Source organism: Octopus bimaculoides, chromosome 16 (genome assembly GCF_046866305.1).
Source record: "Octopus bimaculoides isolate indiv1 chromosome 16, ASM4686630v1, whole genome shotgun sequence".
NCBI lineage: Eukaryota > Metazoa > Mollusca > Cephalopoda > Octopoda > Octopodidae > Octopus > Octopus bimaculoides.
Window position 1 is genome coordinate 40,681,417 of NC_142943.1, and position 22,089 is coordinate 40,703,505.

The window sequence follows — 22,089 nt, forward strand, 5'->3', positions numbered from 1 at the left end:
TTCTTCAACTATATTTGGTCAGTTACGTGATTTTATGAGGTTGCAGCAGTCACCTACAGAAGACATTTCGACGTTTTGAAGTATTTGTAAGGGAATTCAGCTCAACCCGATCCAGTGTCTATCTTGAAAATGAATTACAGAAAACACTGAAATTTAATGGAGCAGTTACTAAGTTGAGTGTTTCACCGCTTGTTACTACATTGTAACGCAACAAAAACGGAATTAATTTCTATGAATTATAAGTTAGCTTGTACAAATATTATTTTGTTCCCGAAAAGCCATAGGCGAAACAAAATATATTTTATTTGTCTAACAATTATAGATTACATATCTCATTCGCTCACAGACTGATCTTTCAGGTCTTCATTGTAAGTGGGAGGACGTAGCTTCTTTTGAAGTTGTCACCGACTAGAATATTTTACTGTTTGTATTATTGAACTACACTCACTTTGGCGTTATCACTGGATGTGAAGCATTGCTCGCCAGCTATTTATCTCTCTTTTTAACGTATGATGTAGCTATCAGGTGTGGTAATGGTGCAGGTGTGCCTGCGTGGTGAGAATCTTGCTTCCTAACCATGTCGTCTTGGATCCAAATTCTTCTGCTTGGCTCCTTGGTCAACGATGTTCTACTTCGGAATGTATAGCCCCGACTGATCAATGCCTTGTGAGTGGGTTTGGTAGGCGGAAACTGAAAGAAGCCCATTGTCAACACACACACACACACACACACCCACACACACACACCCACACACACACACACACACACACACACACACACACACACACACACAAGCACGTATATTTGTGTGTATCTCCCGATATGACTTGATAGCTATTTGTTTATTTACGCACCGTAACCTAGCGGTTCGGCTAGAAGACACTAGTAGAGCAAGTACTAGGGTACTAGGATTAAAAAAAGTATTATACCAAGGTTATAACCCCACCCAACAAACAAAAGCAAAAAAAAAACATTAAGATGTGGTAAACAGTAAAAAAACACCAGTATATTAGGGTTTGGCTTATACAAAATAGAAGGAAAAGTCTTTTATGTTTCGAACATACGCTCTTCTATAGAAAGTATTGACAAGGAGAGAAAAGAGTGGAGAGAGGGAAAAAAGAAACATTAAAAAAAGTAAGGACTGGGGTTGATTTGTTCCATTTAACCATATATAAAGCAGTGCCCAATATATATGTATATATATTGACAATGTCGGAAATAAGGATTATTCCGAAGTAGAAATATCATTACCTTTAACTCTATAACTATATGCTGTCTTTTAAGACCAACACATGTTTCAATTGCACCAATTTGTAATCATTGTAATTGCAACCCTACTATAAAACAGTGCAGACTCTTCAGGGTCTTAACTTGATATCACTTGGTATGGACGTTTAATTATCTTCTTTTATAAACTCTGCGTTGTATAACGTATAGCTCTCCGTTAAATCAGACGCGAACAGTCTCTACTTCAAGCTCTTATTAGATAATCATTTACAGACCATCATTTGAAAACCTTGTATAGTTTAAATGATAATTATCTATTTATAATTCATTTATAATTGGCAAATGTGAATTTCCTCATGTGCAAGCATCTCAATGTTTTCCCCTGTCTAGAATTTATTACATTGTCCTTGGATGTGAAAATCTTGTACAATTCGTCTAAACATCGGTCACATCTATTGGCTCCAGGTCTGTATGGTTTTTCAGTAGAAATTAATTCCCATTTAATCGTAAAGTCATTGTTACTGTGCTTGAAATATGTATGTATGTATGTATGTATGTATGCATGTATGTATATATATGTATGTATGCATGTATGTATGTATATATATATATATATATCAATATATATCAATATATATATATATATATATATATATATATATATATATATATATATATATATATATATATATGTATGTATGTATGTACATAAATATGAATATGATTTGTATACATCATAGTGATGTATTAAATGTAAGACTCCAATTGTACATGATACGCATCATGTGCCTTTAAATACGCCATAGTATACATTAGAATCGAAGGCTTAAAAGTAAGTTGAAGCAAAACTCTTCTTCGATTTAACATATCCACAGACTTTAAAAATTAGTTGTAAGCGTGCGAGTTATTGTTTAAGAGAAATTTGCACATGACAGTTTTTGGCACGAAACACGAGAATTAACTGAGAAATTATTGCCAAAACATTAACAATATTGACAATACGTCATAGCTAGTGCGCAGGATATTGCAACAAGCGCCGCCATTCGTTCATAAAATGTCCACTGGGATTATATGCGAATTATTTGTCCGACATTTACTAATGATGAGAACAGTAAACCGTTAAGCGTGTATAAGTGTGCGCGTACACGTGTCCGTATGCATGTATGTGTGTATGTGTGCACATGAGCGTACGTGTGTGCACGAAGCTTCAAAATTGCAGCAAGGACCTGGCACATGGCAGATGTCAGAGAGATTTTACTGGGAATTTGTTTTGTCACACACATGTCGACTACACTTGAAGCTGTTATGTAGAACCTTGAAGGAAGGGAGGGGAAGAGAGAGAGAGAGAGAGAGAGAGAGAGAGAGAGAGAGAGAGAGAAGGAGGTTGAAGAGGTAGGAGAGATTGAGCGGGAAAGACAGAGGGAAGAAAGAAAAAGAGACAGACAGTAAGAGGATTTGAATATTACGTGTGAAAGATATCATGAAGTAATTCAGGCAAATCAAATAATGTAAATCTGTCCTAAAGGAGTAACAAACAGCTTTATATTCCAGTACACAAATACAGAGGATACATAGAGATAGAGAGTTTCTTTCTTGTATATTATATTCAAGATTGTGTATATCGCTACGTTTTTAAAGTATGTCAAGCTTTGTAGCGTATAGAGTATCGTGGAACATAACACGGCCATTTAGTTGAGATTCTTGTTTTAGAATAAGGATGGATTGTAGCATTAATTTAAAAGGTATAACCTTGCATTCCAACCAAGCAGAACCCTCCTGCGAAATACATCAAAGGTACGCGTATCTATAGAACACCCAGCGACTTAGCACGCAATATTAAGACGATTAGAATATTACCGGCTCATTGAGTTGGTAATTTATTGATAGGGTAATTGAAATTGAATCTCCATCGTTGAAAGTGAGGAAGATCCATTTCAGACCGAATACATTTGCAGACAATATAGAAATATGATAATGGTTAGGAATATAATCGGCCAGAAGGGTATGGAATCATAGAGCGGTGTTTGAGTGTTTTTTTTTATTATCAGCAGTTGAGAGATATATCATAATCTGGCTTATAATATGTTAATTTGTTCAAAGAATGACTTGATCCAAGCAGAGATAACCAAACAAAACATTATTCTGTTCATCGTTCTAGCAAGCGACGTGTAGATTCTACAAGGTAGCACTAGAAGTTAACTCAGCTAGGTAGGCTAGCTTATGAGTTTGGAGCCTTGACCAAGGAACGAAGCAATAGAGGTTACAGGTTGTTAAGTGCTAACCTCTTTAGAAAATGTCTTTTAATATATTCTATACTATTTAGGCGGCTACCTGGCAGAATTGTTAATACGCCGGGTAAAATGCTTAGCGGCATTTCGTCCGTCTGCACATCCGAGTTCAAATTCCGTCGAGAACGACTTTGCATTTCATTTTTCAGGGACGATAAAATAACTACCAGTCGAACGCTGGGGACAATGAAATCGACTAGACCCTTCCTCTGAAGTTGCATAGTGCCAAAATGTGAAATCAGTATATACTATGGTTTCAGTTCTATATATACGAGGCGGCACCGAAAAGTAACCGGAAATGTTTTCTGCGAGCCAGGCCCATTTTAGTTCAGGCGTCCACCGCTAGAAACTACTTGATGGGACCCTTAGGCATCAGTCTGCCGATCAACGTTGTCGACTGAGGTCGGACTGTCACATGGTGCGTTTTTCTTTTGCAGTGCTTCATGTTTGCGATGGCTGAAATGAAGGAACAGCGTGCTTCCGTGATATTCTGTTTTCTGCTGGGGAAATGGCGGTCAAAAGAATGCTCATGCTTCAAACAGCTTACAAGGACGCTGCCATCAGCAAAGAAAAAAAATTACGAGTGGTTTCCACGCTTTAGGAACCACTTGTTGCTTGAAGACCAACCTCGTTCAGTGTCACCGTCAACCTCCAGAACGAAAACATCATAAATGGTTGAATCCACTTTGAACTTTTAAATCCAGACCTAACGATAACAAAGGAGATCTACTGCAAGCAGCTTGAGCGCCTAAGTCAACGCTAGAGGAAAGATGACCAACTTTTGTCTCAAGACGAAAGGTGTTCTTCCACATAGAGCGAGAATGACGATCCAAAGGATGGAGCAGTTTGAATGGAAAACGATGCCCTACCCACCCCATTCGCCGAACATTGCCCCATCTGATTATCATTTATCCCGCAGTTTTCAAAATCATTTGGACGGAGAAAATATAAATTCTGTAGACGAGGTTAGAACGGTAGAGGAGGAGTATTTTTCGTCACGGACAAGTGAATTTTGGAAGAGGGACCTTGCAAGTCTAGCAGATAGATGGAAGAGCATTGTAGAAAATTAAGGAGAGAATATTTTAGATTTAAATAGAACTTTCTTTATCTTAATTTTGAAAAATAAAAGAAGTATAAAAAACCGCATTATTTATGGGACGACCCAATACTGTACCAAATTCTGCTGTTAATTTCGAAATGCAATTGGTCAACACTGGCCTAAACATAACTCAGTTAATCTTAGTGTAAGTTTTTAACTCAAATGTTTTATTTATATAACCATCTATATTCTTTGTGTGTTATATTGCGTAATTTTTGAAAATAAGATTTAATGTGTTTGGTAAGATATAGGAAAAAAGAAACTGTGAGAGATGAAATTTTACCACAGTGGAAGATTTTATCTTAATTCTTTCTGTGACGTTTTCTTTTCCAACAGTTTTCCAATTTTCGTTATTTTTCACATTGTAATAGCAACAAAAAGAAAGAGTCTAAATTCTTAAGCAAAGATGCATTATGTTGTTAAATCAATTTCTTGAATTAGATAGTGATATTCTCGCCACAAATTAACCGGATGCTCTCACACAACACATACACTCTCTGCGTCTCTCAGACATTATATTAATAGAGTTGGATTCAAAGAGTAAAGCAGTACTCACAATAAGCACGCCAATAAGAAATCGGTTATCACTTCACATAGTAATTAAAATACAATGAAATTTAACTTGTCCATGCAGTAAAAAAATCAGAATCAAGATATACAAGCAGTATTTCCATGCGGAGTAAATAATTCACCTCTCATATCTTCTGATTTTATGATTATATACATATACATACATGCTCTCTTTCTCTCTCTCTCTCTCTCTTTCTTTCTGACGCACACAAGTACACACATACAAAGCTTGCAGGCATGTGTGTGTCCCTATGTATATCTATGAAAAATTGTAATGGGATATCTTAACATACTTTTCATGGATAATCAAGAGAATAACTAGGATACAGTAACAAGGACAGCTCACCTGATGGATTAATTCACACGTTCTTTCGACGCGTTTTTATTTCCAAGGCCTGGGATGACCCAAATCTATGATAAAATACACTTGCCATGCTGTGGAATCGAAATTGAGACCTCCGCATTAGTAATCGAACATCTTCACAACGTCACTTGGTCAGCCAGATGAAGTATATAACAGACCTCCTGATGTACTGAATACTTAATTTGTGCTTCTAAGCACTGTTATCACACACACACGTGCGCGCGCACACACATACACACACACACACACACACACACACACAAACACACACACCCACACACACACGCACGCACACACGCACACACACAATCACACACACACACACAAAGGTATGCAGATACACAAGTCATAGTTTGATGAATTTTGCGTCATTTATTTTTTGTTAATTCATAATATAAATTCATTAACCTACCTGTAATTCACCTTAAGCTCTTGGAATCCATATCCGTTATAGACAAATTAATATAGATCAATAGATATGTCGAGACGTCGTTTGACACCGGCTTGCTTCGAATCGACCAGAAAATTGGAATGCTTTCCCTACAACGACACAAACAGATGCCATAGTAGCAATGACATTTTGCTATAAATACACGTATATAAAAATTGTTTTGGCATACAGACGATGTAGTTAGAATGTATTTCTAGATACATCTATCCATGTATGCCACTGTGTGTGTGTGTGTGTGTGTGTGTGTGTATGATTGTGTGTGTGTGTATGTGTGTGTGTGTGCTTGTAGATCCACGTACATACACACATTTACATACATAAATTTATATTAATTTGATGCATCAGTAATGGAGGAAACTTCTTTATAAGTTTTCATGTTTTTTTAGAACATCCTCGTATAATATATTTGAGCATAACAAAATAAAAAATACAATATATTTTATATCGCATTCGTTCGTGAGTGTGGTGTGCGTGTGTAAATAAAGATACATATGTTCGTAGATACTAACACACACATACTCATATGCATAAACTAATACGCGCACATATATACATAAATATATACTCCTAGAAATATACACGCATACATTCACACACATACATATATACGCACACACACACACACACACACACACACACATATATTTATACACACACACGCACATACAAATATACACTCAAATTTAAACATTGCGTACAATTTAATTTGCTTTGGTGAAATATATTAAACTAGAATATTGTGAAAACGTCGAAATATAGTCTCCTACTGATTTATCAAATTTATATAAATTCACATGTCTGTATATAGATATATACATACACTTGCGTACGTATATATATATATATATATATATATATATATATATATATATATAAATATATACATAAAATTATAAATATTAGATATGTATCTGTTGCTTGTAGCTGCCTATATATTAAAACCACCCCTAGAACCCATTCATGCCGGTTAATATATAGAATATAAGGTAATGATTGATAACAAAGTACTAACATGTCTATAATTTCCGCTGAGTGTAGTAGTGCTTTGGAACCATGAGTTATTGATATCAATAAGACTTTTAGTAAGATGGCAAGCATGAATTGGAGTAGCTGTACAAGATGGGAAATAACATGTATGAAAGTAGCATTGCTGGCCACTTGGGAATAGATTGTTGATATACAGACCGAATAAAGAAAAGAAGCGACATTTTGAAAGTGTTGAAGTGATATAATTCAACTGTTTTGTATGATGTAGAAAATGAATATCTTTCGGCTGATGATAACGAAGAAATAGATATGCAAAGAAAAGACGAAAAGGATTCGTAGGATGGTATCAGTTTACCCAGATGACTAGGAAAGTTTATTTAGTGGTGAAAATGATCTCGCTGAATTTTAACGAAACGTTATATTTGAAATATATTTAGCTTTACCAAGCAGATGTAAATATATTTTTCCAGGGCTCGTGGCATAAAACTTATAAATTCATTATCATTCACCCTACTTTCTCTCTCTCTCTCTCACACACACACGCACACACACACGCACACGCACGCACACACACACATACACGCGCACACACACACACGCACACACACACACACACACACACACACACACACAACTGAGTGAACAAATTAAAGAAGTGGTAGAAACCTAAGCATTCCTAAAAAAGGTTCATTCTATGAGCTTACGAAACTTTTTGTCATATAGAGCTTAGTCGAACTGTTTATATATATATAACCTATATTAGATTTACTAGAAATCCGAAACTCAACTGATTTAGTATACAATACAGATCTGTCGTAAGTGTGACTGATGCAGATATTATAGATGAGAATAAAACATCGTTATAATTGTCACAACACCCATATTGACTCACTATTATGTTTGTTTATAGGAGAAATACCGCTACCATACGTTTACAGGTGAATTATGTTATTACTGCAGCTCATTTTTTAATCTTTAATCTTGTAAAAGATCATCAGTAAAATACCCTGTTTATACGGTACTTAAAATTGTATGTTTAAGTTCACCGTCTCAAAAGTAATCTGCGTGTAACTAGAGTAGTCCTTAAATTTAACCTCAATGTCTGGTCTAAAAGCATCAACATTTAATCGAGTATATAATACTTACACAAATTCTATAAATGTGTATATATATATATATATATATATATATATATATATATATATATGAATTCATTTTGATGTAACATATAAATAATGTTTCTGTTTTACACACACATGTCTATTTATTAGCGGGAACATATAGCATTTATATAAGTTACTTGAATATAAACTTTATATATATATATATATATATATATATATATATATATATATATATATATATATATATATCAGCATGAATATATGGTATTACATAGAGTGTACGCAGAACACGGTGATATCTGTATGAATGTATGAAGTATGAATAGACATGTTATCGAATCTATAGCATTAATAATAAGTTATATTCAACAGGACAATGTGAGACAAGAAATGTAAATATTCTCCTATTTCTAAAGGTTCTACCTATGTCTTCATATACATCCAGCAATCAGAAAAAAATATGTGTCCAGGAACATTATTATATCTTTTAAAAAATATATTTACCTTCAGCTATTTTTATTTTAGATTGAATATAAAATATTTTATTAATTTATATTGATCTATTCTATTAATCTTTGAGGTGTTTGATATAATCAAATTGTCGCGAGTTTTGCGTGAGATAGACTTGAAAAAGAGTGGGACAGAGAGAGAAAAAGGGAGGGAGAGAGAGAGAGAGAGAGTTGGAGAAAGAGCAAGTATTTAAGCAGATGAATATGATACTTTGATCAGTTATCAAACTGTAAATTAATGTTAAATTAAAGTATAATATTTAATTATTAAAATGGATATGAGAAAATGAGTGTGCCTATTGCTTACAAATAGAAGGTGTGTTTGTATCCGTTATCGTTGTCATTTTAACATTTAATTTAATGATGAAATGGTTAGTATTTTAGTTCTCCAGGGCTGCACAGATAACACAGCTAAGTTCACAGTAAAGGTTTACTAAAACTTCGACATACACGGATCGGCAACGTTATTTTCAATGATTTGGTCAAGAGAGGGTGGTCAGTTTTCGTGGGTCTTTTCGGGGTCTCCGTATCACGGAGGATCCTTCACAAAACTAGATGGCTACGTTTCTATGTTACAAGCGTTATTAATCACAATATCAATCCTCGTATATAGGCTGGCTTTAGTTACAACATATGACCGCAATGGCTTCCTTAGAAGTCGCTTAGAGAAATAAGCCCTATCACTTTCTAACAAAAGTTCGAATTGAATACTCTAGCTTCACTTTTTGTTCATTTATCACCTAAATTGTTCGACCCGGTGTGTGTATACACAGACAAACAGACAGACAGACACCACACACACACACACACACACACATACACATACACACACATAAATATGGAGAGAGCGATTACCTCTTACATAGTTATCGAATTTGATTTGTCTAGTAACTTTTATGTAACAAATCTAGCTTCATTGAATTACGCTGCTAGCGAGAATTAGTTTAGACATTTTTTCATCTCGAAAATCTGATGCAGTAGTTAGATGTGAAATATTTGCAGACAAACTGTACTTTTAAACCTTTTGGCGATGACTGACACGTTTTCTAGAATAAATAGAATTATACTATTCTCGATTACTTATATATATATATATATATATATATATATATATATATATATATATATATATATATATATATATATATATATATATATGAATGTGTGTGTGTGTGTGTGTACGCATATGTGTGTGCGTGTGCCCGTGCGTGATTTTCTTTTGATTACGATAGACTTTCGCCTTAAGACGCCTTAAGTTTTGGTCTTTGGCACTACTTTTCTTTAGTGAATTCTTGTATAGTGTATAGTTTATAGAATCGTCATCTGCCATTCATCTGAAGGATTGCAAAAAATGTTGGTTTCAGCCAGATTTGAAGTCAAACACTATGCTGTTATACACTGAGTCCAACACTGGTTTTGTAATTTCGTTAGTTCTCTCCTATTGGAACACCTCAATCGCTCAGGACTGGCGATGTATATTCACCCAGAAAAATCCTGTCGAAGTTGCACACTTGAGCAATTTTTATTACTGAAGACAGGCAGCTACCGATATCAGTAACTGCCTGTCTCTCCACACCATTGATATGTTCCAAAGGAAAGTCAAAGGGCCATGCAGCGTACCACCACTGCAGATGCAAAGGAACTCAGATCATAAATCGCAACATTAGCAATTCTGCTAATCAACACCTGAGCGCATTCTATATTTTATCGAACATGGTTAATACTTTAATGGCTCTGAAGGCGGTGAACCATCAGAATCGTTAGTACGCCGGGTAAAATGCCTAGCGGTATTTCTCAGTTCAAATTTCACCGGGTTCGACTTGGCATTTCCTCCTTTCGGGGTCGATAAAATAAGTATCATTTGAGCTCTGGGGTCGATGTGATCGACCTAACCTCCTCACGAATCTGCTGGCTATGTGCCAAAATTTGAAGCTTATGTTTTATTGGCTCTGGACGAAAGAAAGATACAGATAATTCTGAGAATCCTAGAATAATCTCAAGTTTAGAAAATGGCCAATAACATGTACAGCTGAATAAGAGTTCAAAAGTGACAAAGTTTAGTTTAAAGTTAGTCGCGAAATTCATGCTGCCTGCAAACTGTAATTATCAGCCTTACTAGAATTACCTTGTAGGCTGATCAGAAATGGAATAAATCAGCGAAAGAAACAATAACTTAGTAGAATCGTTTATAACAACGGATGACAATGAGAACGCTACTTTAGTTGATATTTGTAAATAATGGGCAGAACAAATAAGTGTTTACTTGTAAGGAAAGCTGTACATGTAATTACGGTAGAATGATTAGACTATTAGGAAGATATTTAGATGGTTGGAATACGAAGTCATGTAATAAAAGCTCAAAAAAATTAAGCAGCTTCCTCATAGTACTCGGAAAAATTACAGAAGTACCATAAAACATCACTTAAAGACGAAAATGAGGAAACTTGAAAACAAGAAGCAATACAGTCAAAAAATGGACATTTAGTAAATCTTTAAACCTGATAGCAACAACCTTTCAAGAAAGTGGTTGGAATCAATTAGTAAAACCAGAGAAAAAGACATGAAACGAAGATAAAACACGTTTAGAAATGGTGAATTGGCAGAATGTAAACACAGACAAATTGAATGTAGTCAAGAACGTAGTGATCAAATAACAACAGAATTACATTGGAAGTAATAGTATTAGAAAGCCTAATTGATCAAGTCTACAAAGAGCTTAAGGTACCTGTGGCTTAGGGTTCATATAGAGGCTGATGATGTTGAAGAGAGAGAGAGAGAAAGAGAGAGAGAGGGGAGAGAAACGGAGAGAGAGGGGAGAGAAACGGAGAGAGAGAAAGAGAGAGAGAGAGAGAGAGAGAGAGAGAGAGAGAGAGAGAGAGAGAGAGAGAGAGAGCGGAGAGACAAAGGAATTAAAAATCTTCAGTAGTGATGGAACATAAGAATCAAACGTCAGGCAAAGATACTGCTTGATCGGATAGATTTACTACATAATAACAACAGTTATATATATGTATATATATATATATATATATGTATATATATATATATATATATGTATGTGTATATGCTTTTTTATACGGGCAAGTATAAGCCATACACAAATACGATTACACATACAAAAGCATTGAGAGTTTTTCAATTAAAGTGTAAATGCTTTTATGTAATAAACCAGCAGAAAACCATTCATGTTTGCACCCATATATGCATATATAACATATAGACATGCTTGCATATACAAACACATAAAGACATATACGCATAGTAGTATTGACAAGTACACACACATATATATCCATACATACATGCATATATACATATATACATACTTACACACACACATATTTGCCCTTAATCCCCTGAAGAGAATGTTGTGGCTTGCGATAAAAATCAGTGGAAGTTGATACTTTATTTCACTTATATATATACTTAAAATATTGTCTTAGTATTGCAACCGCTTGCATAATTTGCAGTTTTATATAGAGCAGTCATCGACTATTCGAAACAGTTATAATGATATGAACTGATTACACTATTATTAATATAAGTGCATTCGTAATACCTGTTAGGTTTTCTACCCGCTCGGTTTTAACCGTTCTTCTAGCTGATATTTCTACTTCCAGACTGTATCACCGTAATGAAGAAGTTGGAGTTCTTCTTGTGGATTTTCGACCTCTAGACTGCATCAATTGATGAAAAATTTAGAGTTTAGGATTCATTCAGATATCTTTCAGTTCTGCTTGGTAAATATGTATATCATACTTAAACTTGCACCCATTGGTTTTATTTAACAAAACATTAAAACTTTCATAAAAAGTTACGAAGCCTCTATATGTTTGCTTGACATGCAAGAAATGGCAATAGCAGCTAATTCTCCCTCTTATCAACACCTGTCATTATAAGAAAAACATGCTAGATAATGTGTTTCTGGATTATGCAAATTAAAAAAAAGTCTAGGACGGTCACATTTGCTACATGTTAGTTTTCCTGGGACTAAATAGCATCACTATCACTCTGTACTAGAGAAATTCGAACTGCCCACTGATTGGTAAATAATAATGTCTCTTGCAATAGAACAAAAACATAGATTTGGAGAATTGAATGCAAGAGAATGGTTATCGTATATTTCTAATAAGCATCGAATCAGGCCCAGGTGGATGGAAAACAAATCGACAGTTGTATTAGAACACAATCCGTTAAAGGAAAGTAGTACGTAACATTTCACCTTTCATAGTTACTTCACTGTGTCTCTCGGGATCATTAAAGTGAATTATTTGCTTTGAATATTTGTCTGGCTGTAGACAACTATGAAATGGTTTTGGAATTATATTTGCCAGACTAAAAGATAGGATTGGTTCACGTCTAGAAATATATAGTTTTTGTTTGTATGCTCTCATACATAATAACGCATACACACACAGACGTACATATACACACGCACATAAACACGCCCACATGCATTTACATGCATACGCACACACGTTAGCATTACATTACGAGGCTCATACACACATACACACACACACACTCACACACACAAGTGTACCTGTGTGTGACGTGTGTAGGGCGTTTATCTGCTCGTGTGCATGTGTGTATGTATGTGTCTCTCAGTCCTATATATAGGTATGTATACATACATACATATATATATATATATATATATATATATATATATATATATATATATATATATATATATATATATATATATATATGTATATACATATATATATATATATATATATATATAAATATATATATATATATATATATATATATATATATATGCATATATATATATACATATATATATATATACATATATACATATATATATATATATATACATATATACATATATATATATATATATACACACACACACACACACACATACATATATATATATATATATATATATATATATATATATATATATATATATATATATATATATATGTATATATATATACATATAGATGCGCTTGACTATTTAATCCCACATGCTATATGGACAAAATAAAAGTAAAATATATTCCCAGTACAATATGGTGGAATCTGATTTAAAACATGACTGTAATTTTTCTTTGAGGATTTCTTTTACCCGATAAGTACCAAAGATACGAACAGATATCACACTGTGTAACACTAAATATAGTAACACTCTCCGTTACTATATCATTTTTTTCTCTCTAAGTACATTCATTTCACATTCAACTATAATGTCAATTGATATCTGAATAAAGCTAGCTCGAGGTAAACAAATATTTCAGTGTAACTGCCTTGTTTGATTAACGTGGCTGTCATAAATCTTGTTATATAACAGATCTTTTTTAAGTTTCAAATGGTTAGCTTGCATGATGAGCATAATAATAATAATAATAATAATAATAATAATAATAATAATAATAATGCTAACAATAATAATAAAGACATGCTTACAAATACATCCAAACGCTATCTATCTATCTATCTATCTATCTATCTATCTATCTATCTATCTATCTATCTCTCTATCTATCTATCTATCTTTCTATATGCATGTATATGTGTATAAATATATAAGTATATATATATATATATATATATATATATACATATATATATATACGCATACATATACATATGTATGTGTGTGTGTGTGTGTGTGTGAGCAAGTATTTGTGTGTCTGTATTTGTCCTCCACCATCGCTTGACAACAGATTTTGGTGTGTTTACGTAACTTAGCGGTTCGACAAAGAAGACGGATAGAATAAGCACTAGGCATACAAGAATAAGTCCTAAAGGCAATGCTCCAGCATGACCGCAGTCAAATGACTGAAACAAGTAAAAGAATTTCAGAATATATATATATATATATATTCGCTTAAACAACAATATAATCAATTTGAGATTACTTTTGTAAATAGTTTTGCATGCATTCGCTTGATAAATGCATTGTCGCAAAATCTGATGTATTTCTTCCATCAAATATACCCATACATATAGCAGACGTCACATGTATTATGAGGGTGTTCGTAAGCTTGAGTATATTTTTGTATATATGCGTGTATATCTATATGGTACCCTTATATATATTTATAAATCTGCCCATACGGTTTTTTGTCTGCTGGACACTAACATCATTATTATTTCTTATTAATAATAATATTTTTATATATTTATAACTTATTCACGTGGTTCGTTTTTGTATATGACATGGTTGAGGTGAATATTTTTCAAATTTAGCTTTTTTTGCAGCAAACTTAACTGACGAGAACTGAGTGCTTTTTAGCACAGAGTTTGAAATCATATGATATTAAGTTACCTGACATTTCTTTTCCAGCTTTCGGAAAGGTAGGGACCATTTTTTATTCGCCGCCCGCTTTCACTATGCTTGTAAATTCTTAGTGAGAATTCTGTGGCTTCCGAGTTTTATCTGACTCATATTTCTAGGTAAGCTCGTACTTTCTAGCACCCTTATATATTTATGAATTTGCCTATGCTGTTTATGCTTGGTGGCCTCTACTATTGTTTCATAATAATAGTACTACTATTACTACTACTACTACTACTACTACTACTACTACTACTACTACTACTACTACTACTACTAATAATAATAATAATAATAATAATAATAATAATATTAATAATAATAATAATAATAATAATAATAATAATAATAATAATAATAATAATAATAATAATAATAATAATAATAATAATAAGAAGAAGAAGAAGAAGAAGAAGAAGAAGAAGAAGAAGAAGAAGAAGAAGAGGGTGACTGCAACATTAATTAATTAACTCTGTAATGATTTCAGTTTAACATCCCCTAATCAATCCTTGATCATATATTTCCATTGATTTAGATGTTCAGTTTCTGTAATGATGTCTGTATAGCTGCTATAATATAATACTTCATTTAGCGAGTATTTTGCTTAAATAATATAAAACCTCATGTTGTGGTGAAATAAAATATATTATTATTACTATTATTATTATTTCATCATCATCATCATCATCATCAACATCATCATTATTATTATTATTATTATTATTATTTTAAGAATCTTAAAAAACATGGCATTTCAAAATATGTGTGGAATTTTAATTAAGGTAATATGAATGATAAAGTTTAAAAAAATCCAACTGAAATCTCCCAATGCATTAAATATTTTAGATTAATTAAATCTATTATTGTAAACTTATTTAAATATGTTTCCACTTCGTAGAAGGGAGATTTTTTTGTATCTTTTATGAGTTATAAAACTAGAAATATTTTACTTTGCATATCAATCTACTCCGATAAAGAATAATGTTTTAACGAAAAAAATTTTAACGAAAGAGAATAAAAATTAAACCTATTTTTTTTAATACCGAAATACAACTTTATATTCATTAAAAACGATTGAAACTTTTTTCTCAATAATAATAATAATCTCCACAAACGTGTGTATGTGCGCGCGCGCACGTCAGATCGAGTTTTTAGCCTAGAAGGAAGTCTTTCGTTGGGATTTGGTCAAGCATATTCACGTGTATGTAAGTATGTACAGACACACACACACACACACACACGCACACACACATATATTAATAGTTATCGTCAAGCTAATATTACAGTCCAGAAAAAGTAGGACGAATGCTGCCGTTGATAAGCTCCAAGAGGCCATCGCCTATACCTAGCTATGTGACACAATAATCTGTGTCCCATACAACTTTCGAACAGGGGAGGTCATCAGTTCCCCTTGTTCGAAGGTTATAATGGACACAGGTTTGTATGTCACATAGCTAGCTATCTAGAAGCGATGGCCTCTTGGAGCTAATCAATGGTAGCATTCGTCCTATTTTTCTGGACTGCCATGTCAGCTTGGCGATAGCTATTAATATCTAGTACTGCATCCGTATTCTCCTTTAGACAAAATTAGAAATAACGATATTTCTCCCTCCCTCTCTCTCTCTCTCTCTCTCTCTCTCTATATATATATATATATATATATATAACACACAAGGGTTCAGGCATGGATGTGTTGTATATGTGGATTTATTACATACTAATCTTCTTCAGTCTTTTACCTTTTACTTGTCTCAGACATGAGACAGCTGCCCCATGCTGGGGCATTGCCTTGAAGAAATTTTAGTCGAATTAGTTCGACTTCGGTACTTAATTTTGTTAAGGCTGCTACTTATTCTATCTACCTTTTATACCAATTACAGCAACATACACAGACAGAAAGACACACACACATATACATGACAAACTGCCAGACAGTGGGACTGAACCTGGAACGATGTGGTTGGGAAGCAAGCTTCTTACCACACATCCACGCCTTAACAAATATTCCTGGCTGAGAGATTATGGCTATACTCTCTTGATTAGACGTTTTTGGTCCATCATGCTTATACGTATTTTATGGAAGCTTTGAAGGCTACAGTTCCAAAATGTTCTTTGATATTATACAGGGTCTTGCAAAGAAATTGAGACCAATTTTAAGCAGTTGAAAATCTAATACTCCTGTTTAATATTCAAGTAAATATCAAACTGATTCAACAACAGAAAATCATGGAACAACAGAAACATTCCGCCATTGTTGTTTTGGCGCGCGCCGGGTACACGGCCAATAAAATTGCTAGGTTGACGAAACTTCCAAAAGAAACGGTTTATTGTGTGTATAAACAATTTAAAGAAAAGGAAAAGATTGATAGAAAAGAACATGAGGCTCGAAGTGATTCCAAGCGCAATCCAAAATTTCTCGCCAGCCTCAAACACTCGATTGAAGCGAACCCATTCACATACATGACAACTCTTGCATAGGAACACAATGTGTCGCTTCCACGGTGTCCAGAGCCGTGAACAAGAACCTTGGCATGACAAGCTATGTTCGTCAACGCCGTCACCTAACAGCCAAGGCCAAAGTAATCAGCCGAGAGATGCCAAAAGCTTCTGCCATCCATCAAGCATCAATGTACAGGAAAAACTCTCGTGTTTGTGGACGAAAAGAAGCTCACTGTGAACGCTGAGGTGAATCGCAGAAATTCTCGAGTTATCGCAGACAAACTTTCTGACGTCACTTCCCCCACTATATTTGAAAGTAAGAATCCTGCCTTTGTGATGGTATTTGGAGCCGTAGCGTGTGACGGAAGTGTCATGGATCCATACTTCATTGAGTCTGGCTTGAAGATCGACACAAAGGAGTATCTGGACACTTTGAAGAACTCTATTACCTTGGATGGAGCAGATTTTTGGGCTTGAAATGCGGTGCTTATCCAGGATTCTACACCGTGCCATGGATCAAAAGCATCACAGACCTTGCTTAGTGAGAAGGTGCCATTTTTTTGGAAGGCCAACATCTGACGCAGTAATAATCCAAATCTCAACAATATCGATTATTTTTTAAGGGGCGTAGTTCAGGCAAGGACTGATGCTTCACCATGCTCGAGTTTCAACAATTTGAATATCTGCATCGTGCGTCCGACTTGCAAAATTAAAAAGGTGGAGGTTGCGGCAGCTGCAAAAAACATTCGTTCACATGTAGAGGCAGAATTGGTCAAAAGGTTTTGAGTGACAAATATTGAGTGATAAATGCTTTTGTTGTAATGAATGTTAAATTAAACTTATATCTGTCTACTACCATTATTTTAGCATTTATAACCAGCTTTATGCATCGTAAAAATTATCTCAATTTATCTACAAGACCCTGTATATGAGAATACTTTACAAATCACTGCATCTTCCGAGACTACTGCCCATTTCTCACGAAAGATCTTTCTTTCGCTCCATCCGAAATTTACGTAAGTATACAGAAGTTGTAGTTTTCATTTCAGTATGCAGTATTTTTATTTCAGTATGCAGTATATATAAGACGAATGGTTTATACCTGGTAGCTTACTGGTAAAGCACTTTCTCATTAACCAAATATATACACATATATATATAGCATGAGATAGAGAGAGAGAAAGAGAGAGAGAGAGAGAGAGAGAGAGAGAGAAGGGGGGGAGAGCGCAGTAACACTTTATATGTAGTGGTAATCTAGAGATATTGAGCTTTAAATAACAGTAATGGTATTATATTAAAAATTACAGACACTGGCAAAATGTTTTACATATAGAGTGGAGCTATTTTAAGGCATTCCTAATGGTTTAAAGCAGTGGTTCCCAATATTTTCATAATGGTTTCTAACAGTGGTTCCCTACTCTTTTATTTAAATGAGTCTTCCCACGGACTCCATTTAAAATGCTTATCCTTATCTATATATATACATACAAACATGAAATTTTAAATTTTGTTTACGGACCCCCCAAGTATTACTTTTGTGGACCACCAAGGGTTCGCAGACCCCAGGTTTGGAACCACTGATTTAAAGCAATCACGCAGAATTGTCAAACTCGAAACAGAGAGATGGGAACTTATATGGAGAAGTATCATCTTACTTAAAGCGGTACGGTCGTATATAAAGTTATATGTTCTTATATAGAGTACTACGGTCTTATACACAGTGGTAAAGGTCTCGTGCAGATCGATAAGGTTTTATATAAAACGGCCAGGCTTATTACTTCACCACTGACGGAATATAATATTCCGAGATTCTCTGCAAGAAATCGATACATCATTGATTGTTTTGCTAGTCTTTCAAATATTTTATAATTTCGTTTTGTTTTAAGTGGACATCAATCGAATATTGTAATGTCTTAAAATTTGATCAAACAACATTGAAGAAGCACATTGGATACTGTATCATCATCATTATCACCATCACTATTATCATTAATATTATCATCATCATCATCATCATCATCATCATCATCATCATCATCATCATCATCATCATCATCATCATTGTAGTTGTTGTTATCAAATGCACTGCATCGATCGACATACTATACTACATGTTACTTAATTTTTTTTAAATAATTTTCTCTCAGCAATTAGACCAATTGTTATTGTTAAAGTTGTTATTGTTAAAATCATCATCATCATCATCGTAATGTTTTATTATTTCGCTGCTTGCTAAATACCAATATTGTTTTAGAGTCAGTGCAGACACCTGTTTTAAGAGTCCACAAAGAAACCTGATTCAAATATCAAACATATTTCTGTATTATCTGCAACAGCAATGGGTTTGTTTGTTTCGGTTTTTTCATACTTGCATTCTTCAATATTCTTCAATAGTGTCGGCATCTTTATAGACACACACATACATACATACATACATACATACATACGTGTGTTCTATCTATCTATCTATCTATCTATCTATCTATCTATCTATCTATCTATCTATCCATCTCTCTCTCTCTCTCTCTCTCTCTCTCTCTCTCTCTGTATATATATATATATATATATATAGATAGATAGATAGATAGATAGATAGAGAGAGAGAGAGAGAGAGAGAGAGGGAGGGAGAGTGAGAGAGAAAGACAGGGATAGTGATACAGGTTGATAAGACCAGTTTATTGGATTACTCTGTGTTTTACGTCCATAAAGCCTATCGTGTGACTCCAAACCTGTTGGCGTATGGCCTCTCTAGTGAGTGGTCTCTCTAGAAAATGGAGCAGGAAACGACTACATTACTCTCTCAACAACAGGGGACTGTCTCCCTTTGGCTGTTAATTCTGAATGGCCCTGTTGTCGTGTGGGTCCCAGTAGACCAGCAGGAATTTCCTGAAATGCAAGCATTGTCCGAAAAGCTTCATTTTGGAGTTAAGGATGTTCCCCGGGTTGTAGGGGTCTTTCAGCATCCTCGCCCGTTTAGCTATGCATAATTTACAACGCTTGGTCCCATTTATGTAGGGGCCTGGATTTTCTAGGACTCTCCGTGATATTTCGTGTGGAATTCCGTCGTCCTTCAGCTGCCATACATGACTGGCTAATGACATAACGCATCTCCTTTCTGGTATCCTAAAGGAGGATCTGTGGTTGGAGAGGTGTTGCTTGAATGTGTTACCGGAGCATCCGATGTATCTCTGTGGTAAGGTGTTGCTGGTGCTGTATCACATGGTATTGACGCTGCTGCTGCTGCTGTTAGTAAAGAGGCTGTTGGTGTTGGCATCGTTGATGTCGGTGCTGCTACGACTGGCGTTGGTAATAGTGCTGTTGTTGCTATGGTCATCGTCTTTGATGGAGTTGTTGTCACTGGTGTTATAGATATCATGGTTCTGCTGCTATTTCTGTTAGGGATACTGCCACTGCTGTCATTAATGTTCCTATTGTTGTAATCGCTGGCGATGGAGCAGCCGCTGATTTTGTTCGTGTTTCTGCTGATGCTACCCTTGCTACTGTAGTAGCCGTTGGGGAAGCTGCTGATGTTGCTGCTGCTATTAGGGTCGTCCAGTACCTCAGCTTCACAGACGACCCCTTTGGCTTCGAAACTACCTTCCACTGGGAATCTGTTGTAGCCCCTGCGTGTGCATTCCGCCTCCGCTCATGATCTAGGTGTGCTCTTAATACTGGAGGAACTGCTAAATGGGACCCTAAGTTTGTGCCTATTAACAATGCGTCCATACCTATGTGAACATGTAAAATATTTATTCATTAGCTTAAGAAATATCCTACCTAAACACATTTTTACGTAAAGGGAAAAATATGGTATTGGTGGTGGGAGAAGCTAAATAATATTTCTGCGTCGTTTCCTTATGTGGATGTTGGGGCCCGGCATATAAGAACTGCAGTCCTCTAAACCCGCTAGGAGCTAATGCCTCGTCATAGTGGAAGACTGTTGCTTCATAAATCCCTTGGCTAGGGATGTTCGTGATTCTCTTGCTAACACACTTCACCTGGTTTCGAACACAACGTGTCGGTGACAGGAGTCTGTGTTTTACCTTATCTTCTAATTCATCTATATAATATACTGCTTTATAACTTACAATGTGCTTTTTGTCGGACTTATGTTTTACTGACGGCACACACACACACACACACACACACACACACACACACACACACACACACACACACATACACACACACACACACACACACACACACACACACACTTGCACACACATATTTATAACAATCTGCAATATAAACTTATCAGGTATTCAAGTCAATCATTGAACTCTGACCTCTTTTACTATAATTCAGATTCTTTGAGTTTTCTACGCCATAGTCATCCTACGAAATTTACGCAAATGTCTGCAAGCTTTATTTCAGAAAATATTCTCGGTATGTTATACAAATTCCATTGGATCCTTTGCTTAATTAACATGCATTACTGCTTTTAATTAATAATTCATTACTTCTATGTTTAATTATCTGACATGTCACACTGTCCACTCTTGTCACGTAGAATACTAAAGTAAGAAGGAACATTCAACTACCACTGATAGAACAAACATTGAATTCTTCGCTAAATGAAATTACTTGAGTATTTATTTATGTATATGGTTATTTAATCTGGGGCACGATTGGAGGGAAAAAAGCGTCATTGTTGACGATTGTTGTGCGGACCAATGGCTGTTTTGTAACATTTCTGCTGACGGCGATTGTGACGA

At 34.8% G+C, this 22,089-nt stretch overlaps 1 long non-coding RNA gene across 2 annotated transcripts in view; it reads right to left on the bottom strand.

Moving 5' to 3' along the window:
- LOC128249660 (uncharacterized) overlaps nucleotides 1-22,089 on the bottom strand; it is a 430,230-nt gene that overhangs the window by 253,855 nt on the left and 154,286 nt on the right. For both annotated transcript variants that reach the window (XR_008265770.2, XR_008265771.2), the window contains exon 2: nucleotides 5,961-6,088. This is a non-coding gene — a long non-coding RNA (uncharacterized LOC128249660). The remainder of the gene's footprint in view (nucleotides 1-5,960; nucleotides 6,089-22,089) is intronic.